Source organism: Amblyomma maculatum, chromosome 4 (genome assembly GCF_055883805.1).
Source record: "Amblyomma maculatum isolate TAMU_Amacu chromosome 4, ASM5588380v1, whole genome shotgun sequence".
Taxonomy (NCBI): domain Eukaryota; kingdom Metazoa; phylum Arthropoda; class Arachnida; order Ixodida; family Ixodidae; genus Amblyomma; species Amblyomma maculatum.
In genome coordinates this window covers 99,237,315-99,252,563 of record NC_139347.1, presented here as the reverse complement: position 1 = coordinate 99,252,563, position 15,249 = coordinate 99,237,315, and the positions used below count along the sequence as shown (strand labels likewise).

Genomic DNA, 15,249 nt, shown 5'->3' with positions numbered 1-15,249 from the left:
AGAGCGCGCTTGCTGGATGGCCGTCTCTTACGTTGAAAGGCAATGCTTTCGGTCGTGCTGAATCGCTGGGATCGTCGCGTTAATTTCTGTAAGTGGCTGCTCATTTATTGTAAGTGGCCTAATTCAGATACCTTCGCCAACATAGGACTGTGAATTCTTGGTTCGCGCCGTTCCTTTCTGCCTCCGGCGATTTGGCTGGCCTTTTATTCGAAGCGTGTTATAATTCGCGCTAGTTTCAATTTGCCCGCGTTAAATCGCGTTATGAGCAGACACGTTAACAATAAGGACGGGCGTACGAGAGACTTGCGCATAGACATTGTTTATGTAATGGATAGTAACACATTCAACCAACATTTAACTGCGGTTCCCCAGGTATCTTTGACATCGCACGTGGATGTGATGTTATGATAGCTCGTAACCTGTCTTGACACCACCAGGCTGTGTGGCAGCGACAGTGGCTGCAGTTCAGTTGCCGGTCGGCACTGCGTTGAGGGTGTAATCACAGTATGCCTTGAGACGATTAATTTTATTCGGTATCACTCCGGTATTCTCACCGCAATCAATTGTTTAAAATGAAAATATCTACGCTCCAATGCAAGTCTTGACGTCATTCTGCGCACTTGTGCGCTGTGAGGAGGCGGGCCTATTTGAGTAGACAGAGAACCCACTGTTGCAACACTTGCGTTCGCAAAAGCCTCCTTCTTAGCTAGAAGTTCGCCAGGATAAGCTAAAATGAAACAAATATAAAGAACACAAAGGAGCAGCTATCGTGGAACCAGTATTGTGCATTATTATTATTATTATTATTATTATTATTATTATTATTATTATTATTATTATTATTATTATTATTATTATTATTATTATTATTATTATTATTATTATTATTATGTTCATGTTGTAGGGCGTTCACCGCCGCTCTCAATCGGACGTGAACACATTACAACACCTCCGCCGGGCCTCGTCGGAGGTCGATGGAAGAGTTCTCGTTTCTCAAAGAATGTCCGACGTGCTTTTGGTCGCGTACGCATTTTCGATATCTGCGCGTCCTGGAAGGCATGGCTTCCAAAACTCAAGGAACTCCGGGCAGGGAGAGAGGTAGCAAAAAAAAAAATAATAATAATGTTTACTGAGTAGGCAGGCAAGGAGTTGGCTGAGTCGAGAAAGGGAACGCAATGCATGCCCGTGAGACAAGCACTGCGTTGGAGAGGAGGGTTTGGGCGAAGGAATACACCATGGGCTGGCTGCAGGTGGAAGACGCGGCGGCGCCGGCGACTCAGGGAATGATTGCGGGGAAAGGAAGACAGGGTGGAGAACGCAGTCAATCTCGAAAAGAGGCTGAGAGGTAAAGAGAGAGAGAAAATAGGAGAGGGTGGTAAGAAGACTGAGCGGTGAAGAGAGGCGACAGGGGCCACTGGTTGCCCTCCTCGAGTCTCCTGGAATTTCCGGCTGGCGTAGCCGGTGGAGGCTGTCTTCATTGTGGGAGCGATCCTTCCCTTCGCTGCGAGCTCGTTGTAGTAGTTCGCGCAATCTAGCTCCCTCCCTCCGTTGCTCTCTCGGGCCGGGCAAGAAGGAGGATAATTATTTTTACTTCTAATTTCTGGTGCGAGCGCTCCTTTCACTGCGACCACCCTACCACTGCCACCCTCCTGCTCCTCACTACCTACAACGCAGCTTACGTAGGGAGACACCTCTCACCACATCCTCTGCGTCACTTTTTTTTTTTTCTTTCTTTCGCGCGTCGAGCTAGTTTACGTGCGTGTCCTCTCTCAACGACGGTTCTCCCGGAGCATCATTCAAGAAGAGGACGTCGGCGCCTTCTTCCGACGGGCGATCCCACAAAGAAGGAACGCCAACCCGCCGCGCTTCTCCTTCCATCGCTCGTTGCGGACTGCTCTCAATCACCTGTTCGCTGGTCACTTACTGCTCTGGCATCCACCCTTCGCGCACTCCGCCTCCACGGGAATCCTCAACGGCCGTCGCTGTTCTGCTGAGCGAGCGAGGGCAGGGAGCCGGTCGCCTCCCGACTGTGTGATCTCTACAGCGTGAAAGGAACCCGGATCGAACAGCAGAACGAATCTGGCTTGCCGTCCAGCGGGAGCCTTGCAGCAGCAGCCGAGCAAGCTAGCGGCCGGCCCGCTCTCCTCCATTTCTTCTTTCTTCCCTGCCGGCGAGAGTTGCCCTACCGCTGCCGCAACCGCCTCCACCGCCGCCGCCGCAGAATCGTCCGAGGTGTAGTACGTGCTGCTGCGTGTGTTGCCGGCGCGACTACTTCGCCGTGGTGCTGACGCCGGTCGCCGTCGTCGCTGCCTGTTGCGGGCATTTAGCCGGATACCGCGCTTCTCGCCCCGGGGTCGCTTTCCCACCCGGGTCTCCTGTCTGCGACGTCGTGTCTGTCTGTGTGCGTGCGTGAGCTGTGTGCTGTCGGTTCCTTCCGATCTTGGTGGTGTCGGCCGGTGGAGGATTACAGACGCCGACGAACGACGCCGGGTTCTGCCGTCTTGAAACAGCTGCCGCCGCCGCCGCTCGCCCTCGCCTCTTGGCTAGCCTGGGGGGCCAGCTCGCCGTGGTGACCCCGTCTGTTCTCTGCGGCGCCACCCAGTTTATACCTTCTGTCTCGCTTGAGAGGCTTTTGCGGAATACGCCGCTTCCCACTTTTCCCCCCCTCCTTTGGTTATTTCACCCTCGTTATATTTGGGATTTATTTGGTCTGCTGTTCGTCTCTTGACGGCGGGGTGCCCTGAGAAGACGTGTGGAGAACGCCGCTGGTCTCGGCCGCCGAGTGAGTGCTGCGTGTTTGTGTGCGTCCTGTGAGAAGATCCCCGCGCTCTCCTCCAACCCCGCGCCGATTCCCTGCTCTCAGTGGTCTCTATCGGGAGGGGTCAAGACGGCGGCCCCTGCTCGCATTGTCACCGTGAGAGCGTCAGGTGCGTGGCTTCTTTATCAATGCTTCTTTTTCGTTTTCTCGCTGTATATCTTAGTGACCTGGCTCCCTGAAATCCCCAGCGACGCGCCTTCAGTTCCTCGCGTTGTTAACAATGTATTATGCTTTTTTTTTCTTTTTTTTTTTTGTTTTGTCGGAATGCTGTATTCTTGTCTGAAAAGGATGCTTGAAAAAGTAAAATGTTTTTTTTTGCTAGTGCTTTGAGGCCTCCTGGGAACATCTGTTCGGCCCCATGCCCACATGCTTTCGGTATGTTTCTCGAAGACGGTAGCGATGAAGGGCCCGTTCTGCGTTCCTGTGTTTGCACGACCCGTGTGAAATGGCCGATGCATACCTTCGTATGGAATTCGGGAGGGGTGCGGGGTGCACGGAAAGTTCGGTGATTTTTGTATACATATTTTATTTGGCATGGTGTTTACGCAGGCAGGTCACTGCTCGGGGATGTAGGCTACGGTCCCCAATTTGAAAGAAATGTTTGGACAGGTCGTCTCGGGTTTAAAAGTTTGTTGAACTACAGAAAAAAAAAAAAATCGAAAGTGCTTTTTCCGGGTTTTGTTCTCGTATTGTTTGTGCCGCTTTAGACGGTTGAAAGTATAGAAACCGGTGTGTTATTATCGTAGTTCTCATGTCTCATGCATACACCAGGTAGCGGTCTCGAGCATGTCGGCCCACGGCCGGAGTACGGTAGCGGTCGCGGTCTGTGGCCCGATGAATTCTGATCAAATGCACATGGCGGCGAATACAGTAGCTTAATTAATCCGAATAGAAGGTGTGCTAGGAATTTAGTTTTATTTAACTTTTCCTTGATTTTGCAGGCATATTTACGTGACAGTGACTCGAATAGATCATTCGTTCAGATCTGCAGATGCCAATAGATCTGAGAAATTGAGCAAGTACAGCAAACGACGTGAATTAAACTCTGTAGTACAGTTCGCACGGGCCGAGTGGACAGATTACGAGGTGCGGTGTTGGCACAGGAAATTGAAAGCTTAGCGTGTAAGTGCAAATGACTCGGATGTAGCTGAATATGGGCACAAGAGAGGAAACAAGTTGAAACATTGGATGCCAATGAAGCCTTCAACTTCTAATCACGCGGCAACGGAAACGATGCGCTAGTTGACGTTAGTGGAAGGGAAGCGGAAATGGATGTAAATGATTAGGGTCAGATGACTTTGAAACAGACGTTCACGGAAATTCGTGAGTATCAAATCGGAACAGCCCGATTTTCGACTTTTATCAAACGTTTTGAAGCCGTATCTTTTATCTTATCTTAAACCCGCATTTCCTCATTTCCAAGCCCTTTAGTCGAGCGCATGCGGCAAAGCTCAGAGTTACAAAGCCGGACTTATAGAAGTGTGATATAGTGTGCTTGGATGTACACTGCTGCACCCATTTTTTTTTTCCTTCTCCGTGCCTCTGTTTTGATAATACCCTCGCTAAATGGAGATAAACCGATAAAATAAAAAAAAAAACGCATTTGGAACATTTCTCCTCCTTGTGTACGCCTGCAACACCTCTCTATTTTTGAGCGGTGCACCAACTCGGTCATACCACTTACTCTGTGCGCTTCCTTTGTGTCTACATTAATAGTGTCTCTTTGCACAAGAGCAACAAAAATCTTCAGTAACTGAGCTGCGCGGACGGTGCAGTGTCCTGGTTGCTGCTTCAGTTTAAATCTGTCCTCCTCGCTCGTAAATTTGCCTCTTGCTGCTGCTTTTATCGTCACGGCCTCGTCGGTCGCGCACACTTTGCCGGACACTGCAGGAAGTCCCTGTCCGCTGCTTTGTCTTCGCTGACCGCTACTACGCTTGTTTGTGAGATCACGAGCAGAGCTACGCCAACAGCTAGCGACTTCCTCCGGCCGGCCTTCCGCATTCGTTGTCTTAAACGGCAGCTTCGGGCTACCCCAGACGCGGGGAGAGAAATAGAAAGAGGAGGAGGAGGGTCAAGAGAGGCGATGGTTCAGTTCCTTAATTACGTAACTGCCGGGCAGAGCGCTTAGCCGGAGAAGCGGACCGCGTCAGGGGTTGCATTCCCTCTTTGGAACGCCCCGTGTGTTCAGCGAAGTGGACATTGCTCTCATGCATCACACGAGTAAGTGAGGAAACTGTACTACTACTTCTTCTTCTTTTAATAATAATGATAATAATAATAATAATAATAATAATAATAATAATAATAATAATAATAATAATAATAATAATACACTATAAAATGCGCATATATAGCCTAGTTTCATTTTATTTATTTGTCAGATACTACAGGCCAATAAATACCTTAAGCAGAAGTGGTATATACTCACACAGGACCTGGGTTGCGCAGCTTTCATAACAAAAGTATGCTTTATACTTTCACTCCCACCTTCCTCTCTTCCCTTACAGCGCGGTACAGGTGTCCACAGAGCCAGTGCGACAGATACTGCGCCTTTCCTTTCCTGCGAACCAGTTATTATTTATTTATTATACTGCAGCAAATACCACCATAAATAAAAGCAAGCGCCTCAGGTGAGGTAGCAAAACAACAAATCGAAGCGAATGAATACCAATCACATGTCCCTAAGACCAAAAGTACATCACCCTTGAATTCCATCAGCATTCATGACCGCGTCGAAACTTGAGTGTTGAGAAAAACGGTTTTTAGGAAACTGAGGGTACTGTAAAACATCTGGAGTAGCATTAACAAGAGAGAGAGAGAGACTGAGTGGCAAGAAAAGCAAAAGGGAGTTGATAAATAATGACTGCTTGAAGTACCGTCCTCTGTTCCGGCTTTAGCTGAATAGATAACGGATGGTTTATCGAAGTTAAATAGTACAGAACAGCGGGCGAAAGCAGCGCAAGGCAGGGCTAGCTGAAGATCATTAATGTAAAGAATTTACTTTCGCAGTCGAGCTAGCTCGGCCGATAGCGGTAAGGACGCTGTAAGGCAATTGTAATTAATAGTTTGCAGATGCTATAGGGACCAGGGTGAACGAAATTTGCAGTCCGACTTTTAGCAACCGAGCGGCGTCCATTGTTCGGGACAGTATACAAACAGTTCAAGGAAGTGGGTGTGCCTCGAAAGACGCTCGTCTTCCTCTTTGCCGTTGTTCGCTACACTGGCTTCTTGCCTCCGCCGTGGCGCTGACTCCTAGGCACAGCTCGCTGTTAGATTAGCACGTGCCCTTCACTACGAAACATGCACGGCCGTCTAACGGGTTCTAACACTGAGACTCGCCCCCTTTTGCTACTGGACGACGTACGTGACTGGGTTTTCAGGAGTAAAGGTTTGCGCAATAACGGCCTTGTCTAGGCCGCTGCACCAAACAGAGGGAGGGGGTCGCAGAGATAAGGTGCACTCGCGTAAAACACGGACGCGCGTGGGCACACAACAGCAAGTGGCGTGCGGCTTGTTTCTCCTGCATATGCAAATGAAACACGCGTAAGCTCCAAACGCGGACACGAGATGCTTTTTGTCCCTTGTCGGGTTTGCACTTAGGGCAATGCAAGTGAAGTGAACCGTTAAGAAAGAGACGCTCGCGCGTGAGAGACGCTGCAGCGCATGCGCATTGAGTGCCACACATGGGTCGGTGGTGGTTACGTTCGCGCATGGAGCCCTTTGCTCCATTATGCATGTCTGTAGGAGGGGAGACGCGACAGAGTGTGTTGAACTTAAATAGTGGGGGCAGAGAGGACGTTTCTTTTTTCGGTCTGCAAATGGCGGCGGTGAATGTAGGCGCGAGAAATGAAGTGACGGCTTTATTTTTTATTTTGTTTTTGCATCTCTCCTGTTTTCACGCGCCCCACGCTTTACTACGGGCGGGAAAGCAGCGACAAGCAACCGAAAGCAAGTGTAAGTTCTGGGACTCGGGCACTTTCCAACGTATACAGGCAACGTGGAGGTGCGTAATGCAGTTTGCAGTTGTCACAATGGCGATTTTCTACAAAAGTCGAAAGACAAAATTAAGGCCGGGGAAAAACGAAGATTGGGTGTCTTTAATTCGTTTCTCTGCGAGGGGAAATTAACAATAATCGCTCTGATTTCGCTAGTGACCGAGGAAAGAGGATGTAAGTAATGAGGTATGATGAGCTGGATAAAATTGGTGACCATTCAGGATGACTGAACTGTGAAAATGGACGTATGCATGTCGTGTGGCCTCTTGCTCATCGTAATTTTTGTGGATGTATGCAGTTAAGCGATCCATATGATTAAGCTTTTACGCGTTTTCGGTGAGGCGAACTTTTGCAAATTGCCAACTTATCATGTATCCATATATGTCGCTGTTTATCGTCCGCAGAGAACACGGCGAATTATTTTCGTTTGAGGAGCATCCAGCTCCAGCGAGGATGAAGTCCAGCTTTCTTGGAGATCGCGGGTAATTGTGAGGGAGTTGTGGACTATATTATGAAACTCGTCATTATATTGATGGAAATGGTATAACCTTCCGATCTGTGCGAAAATATTTCTCTATTAAAGTTTGACCTGCGCTAGAAGACCAGTAAAGTGCGTTACTGGCATTAAATAGTATAGAAATACAAGATTCCCGTGAGAGCACCAGATGATGCACTGATTGTTACCGTGTAACCTTGAGATATAGAAAACATGAGTTCAAAAGCATCTTTTCAAGAATTTCGGAGTAGGAGGCGTAGAAGACAGCCGAGAGAAAGGCTTATCTCCACAATAAATGCGTAACGAATGCGGGTCCACGTCACACAATACTATAATCACCCACCTTGTCAATGAGTTTCCCATTCCGCACAATCACCCACCGTATCTGCTATCGTCTCCGTTTACCTACTCAGCACGTCATGCGGTTCCTGATAGAGAAACCGCCGAAACGAGATAAGGATTACGTCTAGAAAGAAGAGAGTACCAAAAAAGAAAACGCGAAAAAGAAATACTACAGCCGCATAGGGGACAATTGGTTGCCGTTCACTGTGCGCAGAATTAAAGGTAGCAGAAACCGAGAGAGAACCGCTGAGAAAAAAGAAAAAATAGAGGTAAAATAAAGACAGACAGAAAGAGAACACACATCTCCTAACTACGTCTTCCCTAATGGCAGATACAGGCGTGACATTATAGATGTGGCTACCTTTGCACGCGCGCCTAGGCATCGTTGTTGTTGCCATCTCTGGCTTGATGAAAAAAAAGAAGAAAAGCACACCCAAATCCCTCCTGCCATCACGCGCGCACGCTCGCGGAACAATGGTCCGTGCACGGCTTGCTCGGCCCACGGCGGTTCCTGTGTGTACCAGCGAGGCGTTGTCGTCAAACGCGTCCAACGACGACTGGCCGGCGCCGGCAGACAATGGCATCATCCCTTCCCCACTCTCTGCGCTCAGACGCCTCCGATGAGCAGAGATGCGCGCTGCTCGGCACGGAACGGTGTGTGCGGACGAGAGAAAGGAGCAAACGTGTGGTTATGGCGTGCGGGCGACTTCACCACTCTCGTCTGGGGTGCTGTGTGCGTGTCCTGTGGTAATGATGCTGCTACTTTCAGCAGCGCCGCTCGCTTCTTTGTGCTTACCGTCGGATCGTGACACGCTGGAATCGAAAGTTGCCAGTCGCACCGTATCCGCGTCGTCGTGCTGTGCGGATTTCATAATCTCACATGTAGCTCTATCCTATTGGTCATTGCCGACGCTGCAACCGCGCATAAATTATGAGCTCCAACTACGATCGACAGCGGTGGATGCAGTGGATCTTTAAAGCGCGGTGGTAAGAAAATGCCTGCGCGGATGAGACTTCGCAAAATTGGCGCTACTTTGAGCGAGCGCAACGAGACTAGTAGTGAGCGCGGTTTTAAAATTTGACGTATTCACAAAACCCAAATGAACACGTTGTGAAGTTCGGCGAACTTTCGCGCCATTAGGTTTGCCGCACAGAGCGTACGAACCAAGGTAAATACTTTGAAATGTGCACCTGTCCTCGGTCACGGCGACTACCAATTTGGTGGAACCACGGACGCACGACAGAGGCTCGGTGGCAGGTCACCTGCCGCTGCAGAGCGCTCGTTCCCTTCTCGTCTTGCCTTCCTACCATAGCTGCCACTCCAGCGCGCAGCTTTGTGCAGTGTTCAGTGTTAAATGTTATATTGGGGACCAGTGGACGTTTTTTTTTTTTTTTGTATGCATGCTCGTATTGCTGCGTGCGCGTCTTTCCCTTTGCTCATGTGCATACAGCCTTTGTGGGGTTGCAGGTGTAGTGGCTGACCAGTGCGCGATGAGGCGCAATGTGTCGTTGAGCTGCAGGTGCTCAGAAGAAGCACTTGGTTAAATTGGAGTTTCCATGTAGCGTTTTATCCCTCTACGACAGCTTGCTTTTTATTCCATCATTCAGAGATTATTCCCGCAGCATATTTGATCCCATATATGCACGTGTGCGGAAAAGAAACGCAAGAGAAAGCAGAGGTTCGGAATGCAGTGACGTCAGTGCTGTTCGTATGTTTGCTGGGACCTCTGCTTTCCCAAGTGTTTGATTAGTTAATATCCTTTCCCCAGTCTTTGATTGGCGAGAAAAGTTGCCTTACTGCTTATTGGTTACTGTCCCTGCCAAGGGCGGAGACAGATAGCTTAAAAGTAAGCGCTCTGGGTTAAACCAGGGCTGATTTCATCCGACTAACGGGTCAGTCATGTAAATAGTTTTCTCCTTGCTTGTGTCTTCTTGTTTTATTTATGTGTAAATAAATACTTAATCTTACTGTCGTGCCATCAAGTAACGTGTTTGTTTTGAGTCTTAATCTTCAATTTATAAAGAACATCGATATCTTCAAGTGTTTCCTCACCTGGCCACCTGAGGGGCAAACTCAACTCACGTGATAAGAAAATGGGCTCGTTGGCGCGCAATTAACTTCGTGTCGTAAAGTGACCTCTTCTAAATGTTAAACGCTTTTGCGCCCTTTCAAAGCGTTTCAGGTAGCAGATGTTCGTGGCGTCAGCGATATCTTCACTTTGGCTAAAAACCAACAACACGCACGCTTCTTTAGTGATAACCTGCAGTAGACGTCACACGGTAGACATATGGTAAAGACTAGAGTATACATTTCCAACTGCTTACTGCACACTTTTTGCTCTTTTACATGACTTGGCATAAATTTTACAATGTTGCATTGCTTTTACAAGTGCTGATGTCTGTGTGGTGGCACTTTTTTGTTTTTGTTTCTTTGTAGAAGCGTGTGTTTCCTATTGAAAAAGCAAAAGTTCTACGGAGCAATAGCCTCACACAATCTCATCAAATGGAATATACTGTCATACAGTGCACATCATTATTATAAAATATCTCCCATTATATGCGACTTACACGTGATTTCTTATGTGAATTGCATGAGAGTGTGTGAGAAAATGTGAGGCTATTGCCTCATACAATTTTTTCAGTAGGGTTGTGCTAGGACATAGGTTTCTGTTTTGCAGTGCAAGACAGAGGGAATAGAGAATGAGTCTTATACAGAAATAGCTAAAGTTAATGAGTCTGCATGCAAAGTAATGGAGACGAAGAGGGCTTCGTGTACCTGCGTCGTCCTCGATTTTGTACGCATCTAAACAGGGTGGACGGTGACATAAAAAAGGGTTGAATCAGAGGAAATTGTGATGTCTGAGAATGATGGAAAGTGTCCGATGGGGATTCATGAACGGCTGTTATGAACTCTTGGACCTAGCGAACAACTTCTTGTGCGTACCGCCTCCCAAATATTCGACCTTGATAAAAGCGGTCATAAAGTTGAGTTCATCAGACACACTAAATGAATTAACAAAACATTGTAGAGCAGATTCTAAGGACGATTACAATACTCCCTAATTGCAAAATTTGAGTGCAGGTATTGAGGCGTTTTAGCTATGTACTGAACAAAGAATTTGTGAAAGGCTTGTATGTATGTTCAGTTACAAAGCACTCTTTATTTTTCTTAAGAGCCAAAGGGAATGCTTCAGTGATGGAGGCGAAAATCAAGGCGTCCGTGTGCAATGCGATCTCAGTGCACGTTAAAGAATCCCAGGTGGTCGAAATTTCCGGAGTCCTCCACTACGGCGTCTCTCATAGCCTGAGTCGCTTTGGGACGTTAAACCCCACAAAAACCAAACCAAAACCAATCAGAAAAAGAGAAATTCTCCTTGACTCGTGACACTCTACCGCTCGGTTACACTGGCAGGGGGCTCAATCGGCTAAGTGCCAGAAAACCTCGTAACTAAACCGCCTATTATCTTCTTCGCAAACTGAAATCTTAGTTTCCAGTTGTAGAGGCGCGGAAAAATGGCATTAATGAGGGACCTTGCTCTTTTAAATTGATGTTTTCCGCTGCTATCACCTATAGGTGGCAGAAGCAAAATTTAGCTCCGCATTTGCATGGCTCTAACTTCGCCCACGTGTTTAGGGCGTAATATTAAAAATCCCTTTTACACAAACGATTCTTGCTCAAAGTAGTGCCGCACATCTCATAGATGTGTGGGCCTCCTCTATTGTAGAAGATGAGCGAAGCTAGATGACAGACTAGAATATATAGAATAGAAGTTTCACATCGCTTCGATCGGAGCTCAAATCGCATTTCATTTAGAGATAGCAAGGTTGGTTACCTCCACTTCAATCAACGAGTCGTTTAAAAGCCGCATTCTCCTTTCGGCGATCTATGTCCCATATATCCCCTTTCCTTTTGTAGCGCTGGTATCGCTGAATTTTCAGCTAAGTAAACTGTCTCAGTTACATAAGAATTGTTTAGGAAATAATAAAGGTACGAACAACACTGAGCTCTCACGTCAACCCGCTATTTGTGTTCACTTTGACTACTTAAGAATCAACCGTTTAGGACCAGCACGACTAACTCGAGAGAAAATTCGGCAGCGCCATGGAATAGCAAAATCAAGCTGCCTCAAGACTAATAAAAAACATCAATTGTAACACGTGCTTTTTAAAGAAATTGAAAATTATTTTGGGATACGCACATTTAGTAGGAAAATAAATCAGGAGGCATTGTTCTGTCAAACAGCTTCCAAGATCGCCACGCAGTGCCACGTTGTGTAGTGCAGCTGCCATCAACAAGCCTGAAGTGAAAAAATTTCATGCCATTCGACGCATCCGAACATGGATATCGAGCGTTAGTTCATGAAACATCACCGTTGAGGGCACGTGTCGATGTTAGGATTACTGCATAAATTTACCGCCTTGAAGATGTTTTCTTCTTTTTAATTTCTTTATCTCGTATTTTGTTTTAAATTGTTATGTTCACGATATTATGATCACATGGTATGCACGAGGTCACGTGGTACGCCTACTATCTGAATGCTGAAGCACACGCCTGCTTTAAGGGCAATGTGAAGGCTCGATTTCGGCATTACAATTAGAATCGAAATCATATTTATTAGTCTTTCAAAATTATAATACAACATATTTATATACAGCAGGAAAATGAGAAGTAAGAACAGAACGCGTAAATGAGAAAGTGAGGTTTTTCCAGTGTAATGCTTCAACAATTTACTCGTTTCCCGATACCTCTTTCTCAGCGTGATTTCATGGCATATCGAGGAAAGGAGTAGCCAGCTCCGGCCAAGGATACCATCATCAACATGCATGCCCAAATAATAATGAAAAGAAGAAAAAAAAAAAACTGCACACCAGTTGCCCTTGGAAGTGTCAGCGGCCCCGTGGGGAGGTTCCAGATGCGAGACAGCTTCATCGACGGAGGCCCACCCAACAGAATCAAAAGGACAGCCCAGCTAGTGTAACACGTAGTGGGAAATCCGCCGACTTTTTAGTATGAAGCAGGCACACACGTTACTGCATGCCATGCCTGAATGAAAACAAGCCACGCTGCTCAGGAATGTGTGTTATTTTGGTATGTATGTGTGCCTCCCGATAGGGTAGCGGTGCCAATGCCCACTGTTATCCAGGCGCCTGAGAAGCATTATAAATTAGCTCTCGCAGTAAAAAATAAAAAAAAAATAAAAAAAGAGAGAAATTTCACCTCGATCCGGCCTGCAGAAACAGAAATAGACAGTCAGCCGTGGCGATCTGGCACAAAAGCATTCAACCAGAGCTTGGTCTAAAGAATTTGAAGTGAGCACGATAATACTCGGTGCTTCTTTTAGCGAGACCTGCTTCGTTTATTATGAGGACTGTATCGAACACGTCGATTACTATATGATTTGAACAGCGCGCGTTCTCTCTGAAATAATGCCGCGAAGAAGGCGATGTGAACACCTCAAAGTGGGCTTTCATTTTGGCGTCTTTATTTGATCAGAGTTGGTCCCAGCTCGGCCATTGTCACAACCGCAGATGTCGATCGTTTTGCGCTGCGGTCTCGCATAGTCGAACTTACCCCACATACCTCCTCAGTCCAGTTTGTGTTCTGAGACGGGTGACAGTTGGCTGCTTGACACTGAAATTACATTTTTTTTTTTAATTTCAGGCGCACGCTACACAAATTGAAGACACGTAATTAACAAGCGACGAGAGTAGGCCCACTTAAAGCGCAACTGCGTATTATAATTCTTAACTCATCGGTGACTTAGCGTTGCGTAAGCCCTCGGTCGCTGTCTGCGCTGTGTGATTTCCACACATAATTTTTCTTGTCATCCAGTTGCTTATAGGCTCCGAAGCGCGTTCTCGTGCTCTGACGGCGTAACACAAGCAGCGAGTGAGCCCTGCATCCTCCCTTCTCCCTCAACCTTTTTCGGTTCCCCCTCGGACGCATGGTGCCTCGCAACCCGTTATTTTCGCGTCGGAAGTCATTAGCGGCACCCGTCAAGTCCTGAGCGAAGCTAGACACCGGCTAATACGCGCTGTGTCCACGTCTGGAGCAAAGTATGCTCTCATGATACGCTGTCAGCTCAGTGGTGACCTGATGGATGCGGATGAGGGGACCGTCAGATTGACGGCTGGCCTGTGCTGCCCTTGGGTGTGACCCTATATGTGAAGCCTGGTCTGAGTTACGACATTCGAGTAGTTCAGTGCTTTTATTTTAGTTAGAATGCTTCACTTACTTTACAGTTTGTCTGGGTTTATTATAGCGCGGTTTTCACAATCTCTTTTGCGAATGTAAGTGTGGAGGGACAGCCCGTTACCTCGTAGTACAGTGTTGCATGTTCAAAATGCGTTGTCTTGGTTAAAGTGAGGAGGCTAGGGCATATATTAGTCGCGCAAAATTGGCATAGTATATTGCAGGAATGCTGGCACTGTAGACCTCTATTGACTGATCAAGTTGGCGCTTGCCACTGCCCTTATAGCTTCTAGAGGCACGAGCTGAGAGTGTGTCGAACTAGAGATACATGTGCGCTCATCTTCGCTTATATATTTCTCTATGACTACTCTTTCTTTTTTTATCACGGATCCGCGAGAAATCAGTCAGAATTACTCGTGAAAAAAACAAAGAAAAGATATCCACCTTGTCCTTCGTACCTAGAAAAAAAAAGATCAAAACGGTCGTATACAGTTCGTTGACCTTAAGGTCCCTGTAAGTCTAAAACGGTCCTTGGCGGGTTGAGGCCGGGCTTGAGCCCATTGTCCTGCAACCTCATCTTGTCGTGTATGGAAAATTCAAGATGGACACCAGCGAAGAGTCACAAACGTGGCCATTCGTGGGCCTTGACAACAACCGCCGCACAGCGAAGGTTTCCTCCAAACCCTTGAAGCCCATTGGCTGCTTGTCTGCTGTCCTATGGTGTGCACCGACCGCACGGTGGCGTAACTGCTGTTTACACTTTTGATGACGGCTGCTTCGCGGCTGGGCTAATTGCGAACGTACAGGTTATCTCAAGTCATACAACACACGTGTGCCACTCTCTCCTTAATTAACTTAGCCCCGTGGGCTCCTAATTAAAAGAATGCCAGATCGCGACGATGCTACGCGTTGACGGTGCTAGCTGAAACAGGCTCCTGCTGCAGAACGAACGCGTAATGGCCGGAGGTGCGCGCCGAAAAGCACTTTCTCGTTCAACACGCAACCAATGGGATATGCACGGATGCATAAGCAAGTGTATGTGAGCTTGTCAAGTTACGTTAAGTGACATTCGTGCAACGCTTTAGCAAGAAATAAACAGAGAACATTTTTTTTTTAATAGTAACGTTTGTAACTTTCCCGGGAAGGTTTCTTACGCTGAGTATACTATGGCCTTTAAAGGCGAACTAGTGGAACTGCGAGGACGTAGGATGGTGCGCTTTTTTTTGTTTTTTGTTTTTTCACAGCTTCGCATGACCACTCGTTTTAAGATTTTGTTTTGCCCATTTTTTCGTAATTCGCGCTGTTCATAAGCAAATATAGATATCGGTCTGGTGTAGCAATCTGCAGGCGCCTCGCAAGGCGTGAAATATATATATATATATATATATATATATATATATATATA

The 15,249-nt window shown here is 47.1% G+C and overlaps 1 protein-coding gene across 4 annotated transcripts in view; it reads left to right on the top strand.

Moving 5' to 3' along the window:
• LOC146191782 (uncharacterized) overlaps positions 1–15,249 on the top strand; it is a 254,626-nt gene that overhangs the window by 167,216 nt on the left and 72,161 nt on the right. The window contains exon 1 of one of the 4 annotated variants that reach the window (XM_084602285.1): positions 1,842–2,927. The exons of the other annotated variants lie outside the window; for them this stretch is intronic. The gene's annotated coding sequence lies outside the window, so the exon portion shown is untranslated. Of the gene's footprint in view, positions 1–1,841; positions 2,928–15,249 lie in introns of those variants that run through there. 4 annotated transcript variants of the gene reach the window in all.